Source organism: Octopus sinensis, linkage group LG3 (genome assembly GCF_006345805.1).
Source record: "Octopus sinensis linkage group LG3, ASM634580v1, whole genome shotgun sequence".
Lineage (NCBI taxonomy): Eukaryota > Metazoa > Mollusca > Cephalopoda > Octopoda > Octopodidae > Octopus > Octopus sinensis.
This window is the reverse complement of record NC_042999.1, coordinates 57,961,056-57,975,807: the sequence shown is the minus strand read 5'-3', so window position 1 is coordinate 57,975,807 and position 14,752 is coordinate 57,961,056. Positions and strand designations below refer to the sequence as shown.

Below are 14,752 nucleotides of genomic sequence, written 5' to 3'. Positions count from 1 at the left end.
CATGACTTTTAAATATTAGATTCTCTTCTGTTTCTTCCACTGGCATTTTTATTTTCATTTAACACTTCTTTATTTTCCCTTGGTATTTCTAGTTCTTTTTGTTTTGTGCATTTTTGCTTATCTGACTCCATGTATTATTTTTTTTGTCTCTTCTTTGCCTCATAATTTTGCATGTATTATTTGTACAGATATATATATATATATATATATATATGCATGCATGTGAATACATGTGTGTGCATGCATGACTGGTTAAAAGGTCATTTCCCAATCACATGATATCAAGTACATTCTTACTGCACAGCATCTTGGGCAACAACAGGCTCTGGCCAACCAAACAAAGCTTTTTGAGTAGATATGGTAGACAGAAACTGAAAAAACCTGTCTCACACACACACACACACATATATATATATATATATATATATATATATATATATATATATATAGGGAGAGTTTACGAAAAAAACAAAAGACGAAGACAGGTGGTGTACAAAACAAACACATGTATTAGTATAACGCTCAGGAAGAGAAAAAAATCTTTTACGTTTTGAGCCTACACTCTTCTACAGAAAGGGACACAGAAAAAACAAGGTGTGTGTGTGTGTGTGTATATATATATATATATATATATATATATATATATACATACATACACACACACACACATATATATACATATACATGTATATATATGACAGCTTCACTGGTGCCATGGAAAAAAGCACTCAGTCCAGTCTGTAAGGTGGCTGGAGTTAGGAAGAGCATCCAGCCATATGATGATGATATATATGTGCGTATACATACATACATTGCCATGTAGAAAACACTCAGTCCACTTTGTAAGGTGGTTGGCATTAAGATGAACATTCAACCATAAAAACCAGGCTAAAACAGACAGTGAAACCTGGTGCAGTCTTCTATCCAGTCAGCTCCTGTCAAACCATCCAACCCATGAAAAACAAATGTTAAATGATGATAACTGATCATCATGCATGTATTATATATGTCTGCTTTATGTATGTATTTATGTCTGTTTATATTTGTGCTTCCTCAAAAATCACTGAGCTGCAAGCAGTAGTGCTGTTGTCATTTCCCCTGTCCACCATTTTCTGCTAGCGTTGCACTTTTAGAGACAGACTGAATAAGAGATTCCTTACCTGAAACACAGGTAAGGGGGAGCAATAGGAAGGGCATTTGGCGTTAGGAAGGGCATCCAGCCGTAGAAACATTGCCAGATCAGACTGGGCCTGGTGCAGTCTTCTGGCTTCCCAGACCCCAGTTGAACCGTCCAACCCATGCTAGCATGGAAAATGGACGCTAAACGATGATGATGATATATATATTCAAATATGAAATAGAAGCAGCACTAGTGTAATAAACACTATCAACCACGTATATTAACATATACACCTCGTGTATTGGCCAGTGAGCTGCTACTGGCCTAGTAGAGAATACTCTCTCTCAAAGGGCCAATACTCTCTCCACCACAAGAGCAGCCTACTAACAGCAAATACACAAAACATGTTAGGTATATGTGGTTGATTATATATACATATATATATTGAATTAGGAGTGAAATAATCTTTTAATACACACACACACACACACATATATGAGGAATGAATACTTATATAGATATTTTTATTGTTGATCTGGTGTATATTTCAGTGTAATTTGGTGATTTACTTGAGGATTTAGCTCCTCTTTCTAGCAGGTAGGTGCCTCATGTGCCCTCTATTGTAATTATGGTTAATTATAATTATAAATTTTATATACATATATATATATATATATATATATATATAGTAGACTTTTCAAAAACAAAAAAGTAATGGCAATGTTTTCTATTTTCTAATTTTCACTTTTTAACACTAAACAAGAACTTCTTTGTTTCATTCAAGAGGAGGAAAACAGAGCACATACACACTTAGAAAGTTTTAAGAGATAGAAAGTGAAGGAATGAAGCAGAAAGTGTAATGGGCGGGAGAAAAAAAGGAAAAACAATGTCACTCAGTGGAAAGAGACATTGTGCTAATGACAGAATATATTTCTTGCAGCTTACAACAAACTCAGGAGCAAAGACTGTGGAGCTGAGAAAATTACAGACGGATGACTAATGCACCGAGAGCACATGAAACACAAGATCAAACATCACAAAGACAAGAAATCGACAAGAGAAGCTAATACAAGAATAACTTCAAACTCCTGGACGAACGACACACAAGCATGAAACAGAGATTCACTAAAGCAGTGTTTCCTAATGTAGGTTCTCTGAGGCAAGGCATCTTTTGATAAAATTATCATCATCATCATTTAACGTCCGCTTTCCATGCTAGCATGGGTTGGACGGTTTGACTGGGGTCTGGGAAGCCAGGAGGCTGCACCAGGCCCAATCTGATCTGGCAGTGTTTCTACAGCTGGATGCCCTTCCTAATGCCAACCACTCCGAGAGTGTAATTAAAGAAAAGAAAATGATATCCACCTATTTGAAACTAATTTTTTAAAAAGTTTTTATTTTTTAATATGAATAAATTCTTTCTCTAAAACAATTGTTGTTTCATAAAACTATGGTGTTAGGGTTTTTCCATGAAATATGTAAACATGGGTTCTGCTATTTTAGGAAAATCATATAGAGATTAAACAAAATAACTTTGAGAAGCAGTGGGCTGCAGTGGCTACTTCAAAAACAACCAGAAAAGATGGAGATTATTTCCAAATGGAAAACAATGAATTTGATGACAGGGAAAATGAATGTTAAATATTCAAAATGTGGTCCAATGACAGGATGAAAGGAAAGGATTTAAAGAAACTCAAAAACAATTCCCAAGTTCAATTTATGTTGTGATAATGGACAGATAGCATTAAAACCTATACATGGTTTGCATGAATGGCATGTATGTTAATACTAAAGTGTGTGTGCCTTACTGGCACCTGTGCCGGTGGCATGTGTAAAAAGATTCAAGCGAGGTCATTGCCAGTACCGCCTGACTGGCACGTAAAAAGCACCCACTACTCTCGGAGTGGTTGGCGTTAGGAAGGGCATCCAGCTGTAGAAACTCTGACGGATCAAGATTGGAGCCTGGTGTGGCCGTCTGATTCGCCAGCCCTCAATCAAAATCGTCCAACCCATGCTAGCATGGAAAGCAGACGTTAAACCACGATGATGATGATGATGTGTGTGCGAGACCATTTAACATCCTCTTTTCCATGCTTGCATGGATTCAATAGTGTTTATTTGAGGCATATTTTCTATGGTTAGATGCCCTTCCTATTGCCAACTTTCATCAGCTTCCAAGCAAGGTAATATTTTCCCAAGCCCACACAGAGAAAGTGTGTGTGTGTGTAATATACATACACACATACATACAAACACACACACACACACAATGTGATCCTCTTTTTAGAATAGGTATAATATGACCCTGCATTTCATAAGAGCAGACTAAAGAATTTGGTAACAAGAAAGCTATCCAAACATTAAATGCTGCCTTAGAAAACCCATCTAACCCACATGACTTATGTACCCCAATAAACATATTTACATATGTTGATTATTTATATCTATTAATTATATAAATTTAATTATTTCAAACACATAAATCTCTAATATAATGAATGAATATGGCAGATAGATATACCTAACAAAATATATTTAACTGGGTTAATGAAATTCAAGCCAGAAATCATGACATTTAATCAAGTCTCAAATAGGAGGAAGTTAATAAGGACATCATGAGTAATGAGTTAAATATGCTCACAAGTAGATGTGTTTGAGAAAAACTTGTCATTTCAAACTTAAAAGTCCCACATGAGTACACTCATTAAGAGGGCAAAACAGAAAAGATTTTTCCTATAAAATGGCCTCTGGTTATCCTCAAACTAGAAGCCTAGCCCAAAGACTTCCAAAAGAATGTACTCTGTTAAAGGTAATCAAGGACTGGGTCATGATGTGAAACCTAACAATGAATTAAGTCTACCACCCAAGAACTTAGGATGCAAAAAACCAGAATAAGCATCAAAAATTCTTATCCAATGCTCTATCAAATTATCCTATCAGTTCACCAGTCAAAACTAGTATTTAATTTAACTGACCCAAAAGGATGAAAAGCAAAAAATTGTCCTCGGTGGGATTTGAACCGACAAATACTACTCTATCACTCTGCCAATTCACTGTTCTTATTTACATAGTCAACCTAATGTTTTCGTACGGTCACTTGAACTACAAACAATAGTAACCAAATCACATCTTACTGTCTTAAATAACAAAAAGAAACAGCTAAAATGCCTTTCCTCATAGAGCTGCTCAATCAAGGTTGATCTGGGGCTAAACAATAAGGTCAGATTACAAGACAAAGAGACAAAGTAACATATATATATATCTAAGAGTGAAAACAAACACCCCACACCCTATAGTTTAAAATGGTTGTGAGTAAATCAATGATTATTCCAGTAGTAATTCAATATATTTCACATTTACATGCTAGGAAGACCTATCTATATTTCTTAGCATAGGTTATACAATTTTATACCAATAAAGAATACAATAAAAACTAACAGAAACAGTAATAAGAATCTAAAAGTGATCAAGAAAATATTGATTTTCAAAAACTTGTGGAACATCAATTTATTGTGTTTACTAAGTTTACTAATAAAAGATCGTACAAGAAAGTTTGGATTCAGTTTTCATAAATAACCAGCAAGTTATTTGAAAGAAAGTGAATCATTGTCAGCTTCTCTACTAATGACAGGCCAGTTTCTGTCAGAATAAGCACTTCAAAAATTCTCACATTCTTTGGTCGATGATTCTATACTCTATATTTATTCCCCAATCCATAGTATCCTGCAATCTAAATCTTATCAGAAAAAAAAAATCTTTAAAAAATTCCTGACAAGGAACACTTCTTACTCAGATGTGTATTATTAGCAGGAGGTTGCCCCCTAGTTATACCTCATTCAAGGGAGGAATAGGACATTATCTTTTAAAGTTTAGTAAATCATAAACAGTTTAAATTTCAATCGGGGGGGGGGGGGGTAGACAAGTAATTTTTTTCCTTGTATGAAAAATTTGTTTTGTGAACTTTGCACCAAAGAACTCAAACCTTGAAATATTTATCTGCATACTAAGAACTATGACAAAATTTTCAACAGAATCTTGTTTATTGTCCTCAATTCCAAACTAGATTCATAACAAACAATACTTGCTTGTATCACACATCCAGTAACTAATACATTCACACAATCACTTTCTGTAATACTCCTAAAGCAACCTATTCTCACCACTTCGAAAACATTTTCATCTTACTTTGCAAACTAAATTTAATATATACCCACTAGTATTCATAATATTCCAATTCTACCTCCAGTTTTTCAACATAATAAACAAAACCATTAAATATTACTGAGTTTTTATCAATCTTTAATATTTTTGTACTTCCAAATTTATAATTTCAAACTCAATTTACATTGAACTTCTACTACAATCCTTCTACTAATATTATGTGAAAAAAATCAGTCAAAACAGATACAATGAACAAGATAATTTATTGTCACATAACTACATTACAGATGACAATGTAATTAATTCTATGCAGCTAATGAACCTGATAAAAATAGGAGCCAAACCTTCTTCAGATTACACTATCATCTTTAAAAACAATGGAAGACATTGAATAATATAGTCCAACATACACTATGCTTGAATTAAAAAAAAACAAGATGGTCTGATAGATTAGGGCTAATCTGGGCCTAAACAGAGAATATGATTATTTCCATTAGAGCTGTGCATTAAGCAGACACTAGCTCAACCAATATTGATGAAAGATACAAGAAAATTAAAAGTCTATTCAAAATTTAAATTTCATTGACTCTAAGACCAAATCAACAATGACAATGTCAACATTTAAAACTTTATCCAACTCTTTACTGAAGGGAAGATTCTTATATAAACATGCAAATGTTAGGGAACAGTTAAAACTAGTTTGCATTGAAACAAACAATCATTTGTACTCAGACTTTCTGCCTCAAATTACAATTTCCACAATTAAAAACCAATCTATTAGCAATCAAAATACTTTACACACAAAGAAAAGCACAAGTAACTTCCTGTATCTACATGAATTTACATTTAATATGAAGATACTAGTCACCAATTTTCAGTAATAATTTTCCATACTTATAAATATTAAATATTTCCTCATGCTGGTCTCTCACCCACTCTATTATATATAAATACACACACACACACATACTCTTGTCCTTGTCACTGTCAACTGTATCATTATTACCATCCTACTGATCCCCTCACCCCACTATATTCTGCATCCTTCTACTTTTCCCAACTCATGCATCACTAGTCATCCCCCCACCACTAACCATCACTGCCCGATATTTACAGTTGTTACCTACTTCCCTTCTTCCATTTCCCATCTCTTGTCACCACCACCACCATACACTCCTGCATATTCCCACTCACACTTCCAGTTCCTCTATCCCCACTTCTTCTCGGCTTGTACCTGGACATCTTATCACCAGTATCCCTTTTGCTGCTCCTACTGATCATTCTCACCTTCTCTTCTCAATGTGAGTAGCCATATAGCTCCTCAAAGAAGCTTGAGAGGCAGTTGGATGGAACTTACACTCGCCTCCTTATGAGAGCTCAAAATCTCTCTTGGAGGCGTCATCCAACCAAAGTACAAATATATGGGAAACTACCACCTGTATCATCTCTTGTGAAAGGTAGGAGAGTCCAGTTTGCTGGACATTGTTGTAGAGCTGAAAATGAGGCAATTTCTACTCTTCTCCTCTGGAAGCCATCTACTTGTGATACCAGAGGGCACACACTCTCCTACCCTGATGTAATCTCCAGGGATACAGGCATCCACCAACAGGACCTCCATAATGCCATGATGGACCGTGAAGTCTGGCGTAGCATAGTAAATTCCATTGTCTCGACCACGGTCAAACAATGATGATGATAGCTCCTCTGCAAGAACCTGCACTGTACTTCCCCCTCCCTTTTCTCATAATTTAACCCTCAACCTCTAGCATAAAGCCAACCCTACCTTTTGGGTTTCATAGTCCTACACACTGTATGGCAACCTCACTAATGCCAGTGGCACGAAAAAAGCACCCAGAGCACAATATTACAATGTTGGCTTTAGACCCATGAAATCCTGTTAAACCATCCAACCCATGGAAGTATTGATCATGGGGACATGAAATTATTATATATATATATATGGCCAGCCTACCCTGGCATGTAAAAAGCACCATCTGTATGTGGCCAATGCCAGCGCCGCCTTGACTGGCTTCCGTGTCCGTGGTACGTAAAAACCACCAACTGATCATGACTGTTGCCAGCCACCCCCTGGCACCTGTGCCAGTAGCATGTAAAAAACACCCACTACACTCACGGAGCAGTTGGCGTTTAGAAGGGCATCCAGCTATAGAAACACTGCCATATCAGACTGGAGCCTGGTGCAGCCTCCTGGCTTCCCAGACCCCAGTCGAACTGTCCAACCCATGCTAGCAAGGAAAACAGATGTTAAATGATGATGATGATATATATATAAAATAGTGTACATTCAAACTCAAGAGAAAATTACCTTTAACAGGTAATTTTTTTACACGCTAGAAGAAGCAGCCAAAACGAGCAAAGCCACATTTAATAGCAATTTTCGAAGGGAATGGAAACCTACGTATAACCGTAAAAAAATAACAAGGTAAAAGTTTTCATTTTCCATTCCCTTTGAAAATTGCTATTAAATGTGGCTTTGCTCGTTTTGGCTGCTTCTTCTAGCGTGTAAAAAATTACCTGTTAAAGGTAGTTTTCTCTTGTGTTTGAATGTACACTATTTTATATTGAGAATATGTTGTCTATTGACTTTTTACACATCCTGGACCACATACATAAAACGTGTGACTTGAAATTTCATAACTGTGACTGAGTATTTCAAAATACAGAGGCCTTCAGTTGTGAACCAACACGATATATAACTCAGCTACTCATATAGATACTTGCCAATATCAGGTAGATAAAAAAAACTTTGACCTAAAGCCTTTCAGTATTATGGTAGTATGCTGACAATACCAGCTCTTCATTATTATGCATGTATATACCACAGATGTGACACAAGCAATAATTCCATTTGAATCCAAAATGCAAGGCTTTACATACTTTTTAGGTTTCTTCACAACACAAATAATGAAAATAATTCATCTTTTATATAATTTTGAATTCTGTATATTCTTTTACATAATTTATATTCAGAAACCTACTCCTCTCACCCCCAAGCATGAAATTGATTCTCCCACCTACCCCAGGGCTCATAGTCCTACAAACTGCTTGGTGACCTCAATAGTGCACGTGGCACGAAAAAAGTACCCAGACCATGCTGTAAAGTGGTTGGCGTTAGGGAGGGCATCCAGCTTTAAAAACCATGCCAAAGCAGACATTGGAGCTCAATACAGTGCTTGGACATATCAGTTCCTGTCAAACCTAAATGATGATGTATGTGGATAAGAAGTTCAACTTGTGGTTCTCAATTCAATCTAACTGCATGGTATATTGGACAAGAGTAGTCTTCTCTGTAGTGAGGTTACTTGAGAGGGTGCACAGCTCAAAAACTGGAGTCTCTCCAGGTCAAATCACTACTTCTCTACATTGACAGATTACAACTCCAGGACTACGGACAAGTGATCAGAGTGTCACAGGAAAGAATCGCAAGATGGATTCTTCGAGCTGAGCAAACTAGCAGGAGATCTAGGAGCAAACCAAGAATGAGATAGTTGGATAATATCCATAGTCTCCATCACAACTGAGAATCCATCTGGAAAGTCTAATGACAGTTGCTTCTGATAAGGCCCTATGAAGAGATGGTTATTTTTATAACTGCTTTTTTCATGCATGGGTTGGATGAAACTTGAGGTAGTATTCTACAGCTGGATGGCCTTCCTGGTGCTAACCCTTGTTTTCAAATAAGGTACTTTATTCTATATTGGTTTTGATACATCAAACTGCTAAGTAGCAGGACATGAATAAAATCACCTCTTCCCAAGTGGTGTTAATGCAAAGACATATGGAGACACACACACACAATGAACTTCCATATAGTTTCAGTCTGCTAAATTTTACTCACAAAGCAATGATAAACTCAAGGCCATAGCAGAAGGTACTTGCCCAAAGTACTACGCAGTGGGATAAAACCTAAAATCACAAGGTTGCAAAGCAAACTTCATAACCAATAGCCGTGGCTGTACCTCATATACATGAAAAGTGATAGGAGCCCATTTGATACCAATGCATCCAAGACCACCCCTAATTCTACAAGACAAACTCCATTTTAAAGTGATCTAAATTAAAATCTACCATCAAAATTTCATGCTAATCCATGTTCCAAACTCCAGTATAATAACACAGTTGTTTTATTAAATTATTTTCAAAATTAATTGAAACAGAGGCAATCTATGTCAACAAAAACATGGTAACAAAAGAGTCAATATCATTGATATCTAACACTGGCACATTTTAGAAAGGAAATACAGTGAATTAAACTGACTCAGTACACAGCTGGTACTTTATCAACCCTTGAAGTATGAAAAACAAAGTCAACTGCAATAGGTTTTAAATAATCTTGCTAATGGTAAGCACTGAACTGTAATAAGTTCCCAATGAGGTAAGCTCACAACCCAGCTTCAATTGTGCTAATTTTAATTTAGCTGATCCAACACATAAACCTTTTCACTTTGCTATAAATTTCTATCGCTAATAACACTGCTCAGTACATTTACATAAGTAATCATGTCCATCTGAAAAGCTGTTACTGCTATTTCACTTGAGGTCAGCTTTTACTGGCCATATCTATGATCAAAAACATTCCACCATGACCACCTCATCTTTCTGTATAACCAGAATGACACTGTCCAATGTATCTTTTTTTTATAAGACAAGTAGTGTGATTTCAAGGAGATTTGGCTAACATTTTTAGCATATTGAACAACCACAGAAGTAGCCTTATTTACTTGAAAGCTAATATGAAGGGTTAGAGAAGCAGAAACAAATGTTCATAACTGAATGTCTCACAGTACAAATATCCAACAACTGTTTGGATCAAATCCCCACCACCACCACCACTACAAATCTAATGAGTCATCTACACGTACGAAGTACTAGTGTTCAGAATCTTATCAAATATTTATCAAATTCTTGTATTAATGGAAAGAAAAAAAATATTCAGTTGTTATATATCAAGAATCTGTTATACCAAGTCTCACTAAGAATGCTATCAATAATTTCTTCTGGTTCCTTATTTTCTATTTGTTTTTCTTGGACATATTAAAACTAGATCTTCATAGTTCCACATGATATTTGTTGACTAATACTGTTTACACATTAACCATTCATTTTTGCACTGTCTTGAAAATCTATTCCTTACAAACGTTAGACCTTTAGCATTAATAATACAAAGAGTAATCCCTTAGCATTATTAATACAAAAAGTAGGCTTTCCCAACTTATATTCATTCTTTAATATGTACCACAAACTTTTTTCTTACTAATATACACACCAATCATATGATGTGAAGTTTAAGATTTGAATGGCTAAAGGTAAAGAAAATTAACCTACCAAGATTCACTGACAGGACCTATGATCAAATGTGTGCCAATCATAACATATCTAGGAATATATTATCAATGTACACCTCCTTTTTTCAAGATTGTATTAGAAATGTTGTTGTTCAGCACCTACTCAGCTCTGATTGAGCAAAACCTAGATCAAAGATGCTCTGGCTGTCTGTGACAGTCCTGTAGTTTTTTTTTCCAGGCAGCAATAGATCAGTGACTCTCCAACAGAAAAATACCAGCCAAACCAGAAAAATACATACCATATTTTCAACCTCCTTCTCACTTGATTAATGTGAAGACAAAAGAGTTTGCATCCATATAACAATTCTTTCTTCACTATGTTTAGAAATATTTTCATTTTATTAAACACAGCAATTTATCTGCCCTCTTTTGAATCCTCTCACTCCACACCTATGGGAAACACTACAAGTCTGCACACTATCTAATATGTCCTTTTTTTTAAACAGTAAGATATGATTTAGCTCCTGTTTGACATCAAGATTGGTTACAAATCAGTTTATATATATATTTATATCATATCCTTAGAAATTCATGATATACTAACTCACAAATGGAAATTAAACACAAATGCAATGCTTTATTTAAACATGTACCAACTATTCCTATGGTAACAGTTTTAATACTTAAAAATTAGTAAATCCTCTGAAACTAAACTCCATATTTTTATTGTTTCTGATAAAATAACTTGGAATTTTCGATGTAAAGATACGTTTAGTTTATTCCGATCCATCCCAATGCTTGATGACGCTTCTCTGAAAGATGCTGCGATTACTAAGGAGTTGTTGTGATGCATACAAATTATCTGAATTTTCTTTGTTGCGTTTCTACAGCAAATAAGGACGATTGCGCTTTGTTTTACTTCATCCAGTTTCAATGATAATTCCGCTACCTTATGTTTGATTGAATCTAAATAAAGTACAGACCCACGCCAGTACTGATCACCAGGTGTTTTCTCGAGTCGAGGAATTCTTTACGCGACCACCCGACAGGTTAGAAATAGCAGCCACATCTCCCTTAAGGCAGGGATGTATTGAATGTGATCCGATTTATATAAAGACAGGGCGGTCAATACTGTAAAGCCTTTTATCTCTTTCGTGGTACTAAACAACAACAATCAGCCATCGAGAGAGACAGTCTTTACGTGAACGTTCGACACCCTACCGTTTTCAAAAAAAATGCATGATATATTGGATAATATAAACCTAGGTATAGTACATCAGAATAAAATAAGACGGAATGGTTACGACTGGAACGCCTTTGAGCATGTCTGCTGGATCAGTACTAAACTGGGGCCAAACAATAAGATGTTTCCTTTCTGTAAATTTACCAGCATTTCTCCCATAACTCATTTCAAACATTCCAAGATATAAAAGCATCTAATATAAAAATGAAACGAATGAACTTCTAACACTGAACAAGGCCATCTTTGTTTTATTAAATATAGCATAAAAATATAGTTGTATATATATATTTTGTATACATTTAAGCAATTCCTTGTAACCTTGTAAAATAATCTACAAACAACTCAGCCTCTCTGGTAGGTATTATTGACATAAGGTTGATTATAAACCCCACTCATGGACGTCCTCAGTACAACCGTGTTTCACCTTTTTTTCTTTACTTGCCCCCCCCCCCCGCCGCCACCTTATATAAATTGCAATAATTTAAGCCAGGGTGATAGTTAATAGATTAAATAACTATTCTACTTCCTTGTATAAGTATAAAGGTTATTTTCGTTCATTACTTTCAACTTGTGTCTAAAAAAACATTTCAAAAACAATTTACGTATAACGATATATATATATATATATATATACAATTAAGGCATTCTGTCATAATATTGGGATGTAATAACTAATTCTGTATCATAGTATAGGAATAAATTAAAGACTAAGAAAATAAAAAAATGAAAACGAAAATACTCTTTCCCTCTAAAATGAAAATCTGTGCAAAATTGCTATTTCTCAGTATCACTGTCATTCCCAACGTTAAAATTTACCAAAATAAATTATATATAAGATGTGTTTATCGATCTTATAAAGCCTCAAAGATCAAGTATTGGAATTAGGTACAAATTATTCAGAAATCAGGTACTGAAAATATTGTGTACATTTTTTTTTTCTTTTTTAATAAATTGAAAACATTAATAATACTTTATCCGCAAATTATTTAAAAGATGGAAAACAAAATCCATTATAAAACCAAACGAAACGAAAATGTTTATATCTTGAATAATTGAGAATATAAAATAAACAAATCTTGTACACAAAAAAAAATATTATACATATAATACTTTTATATATATATATATATAAACACACAAATATACATGTATACAGATGCATGTATATATACATAGGTATATATATATGTGTGTGTGTGTGTGTGTGTGTGTACATATACGTTTACACGTTTCAGCCCAAAGGCTTTTGCCATACTGGAGCAACATATACAACACACATACACGTACACAGACCCCCACATACACACACATGCGTGTATGTGGGGGTCTGTGTACGTGTATGTGTGTTGTATATGTTGCTCCAGTATGGCAAAAGCCTTTGGGCTGAAACGTGTAAACGTATATGTACACACACACATGCGTGTGTGTGTGTATATTACATGTAATTTTATGTATCAATTTCCCGAGCAGATAAGATAAATAGAATTAGCATTTTCATATAAATAAAGCATTCGGATAATAAAAAAAAAAAATAGTTGAGATTTATATTTTGGTTAAGAAGATTCATGAGAAATCTTTGTAACACAAACGAAGCGGTGGTAGAAATAAACAAATATATTCGTTAGCAGAACTGACATCCACATAGATCATATATATTCATGAAGAGAGACATTTATCTTAAGTGATTTACAACAGCGAGAAAAAAAATGAAAGAAAAAAAAAAAGCTAGGAAAACAAAATTAGTTAAGAGTCGATCAAGCATTAGACATTAATAGAGAGAACTGAAACAGGAAGGTTAAATATACTTCGATAATATAATAATTAAAAATTAGTTAGTTTTCTACTCATATCCGGTAAACTAATACTTGTTTTTATATCACTTACAAAAATATTGCTTAGTCTTTAATTGTTGATTAAATAAAGATCGAATGAAAATGTATGAATACACACACATATTATATATATATATATATATATATATATATATATATATATATATATATATATGTATACGTATGTGTGTGTGTGTGCATGTGTAAAATGCAAAACAGCAATAAAGCGCTTTTTCGGAAATATTCAATCATTGATGGGAAAGTACTTGACGCTAGACGTAAATGAAATAAGTTCCATGTGAAATTTTTTTTTTTAATATATATAAAAAGTATGAAATTAAATTAAAATTAACTTAAGAGTCCTTTGGAGGAAATCACAAACACTGAAGGATGGTTTATACAAGGCGATAAATCCAATTAGAAAGTAATGAATTAAATAGATATATATATATATAAAAAGGGCCGGAACAATGTCTTACCAATTGTCAGCCATTTTCCATGGTGACAGCAGAAAGTTCACTTTACACCAACACTCGTCTTGAAACAGCATCAGATTTCCCCTTTGAAGCAAATCTAGTGACGAGGGTACATGGCCATTTATAACGTAATTAAAATCAACATTTAGGAAACATACGAGTGTTTCTTTTTGCCTTTTCTTTCTTTCTTTTTTTTTTCCAACCTTCCCTTGCAAGAGAGAGAGAGAGAGATTTATGTTTTTTCTCGCTTGCTTGCTATGATTTAGATCAATGGTTAGGAAGACATGTACGCAGCTGTTTATATATTTCACAAAGACCTGTTCCACAGTCTTCCATTGTAATGAATAGACATTGGTAATTGGAGGAGGAGGAGGAGGAGCGGAAGGAGGAGGAGACGGAGCAGCAGAAGGAGGAGGAGGAGAGATCATGTGACTATAGCTAATAAAACTGGCGTCTATGGAAGGAAATCGGGCACAAAAAACCTAGTTATGTCCCTTGACGTATTACACTCTTACAATTGGCAAAAAGTGTAAACACAAACAACGATACATAGAAGTGTTTTCCCACACAAACATACACCATGTGTATGAATGGAAGTGTATATATATATATAT

At 34.6% G+C, this 14,752-nt stretch overlaps 1 protein-coding gene across 1 annotated transcript in view; it reads right to left on the bottom strand.

Annotated features, from left to right (window-relative positions):
- LOC115209081 (helicase ARIP4) overlaps positions 1–14,493 on the bottom strand; it is a 90,060-nt gene extending 75,567 nt beyond the window's left edge. Inside the window, exon 1 of the mRNA XM_029777187.2 lies at positions 14,142–14,493. The gene's annotated coding sequence lies outside the window, so the exon portion shown is untranslated. The remainder of the gene's footprint in view (positions 1–14,141) is intronic.
- Positions 14,494–14,752: the final 259 nt, after the last annotated feature.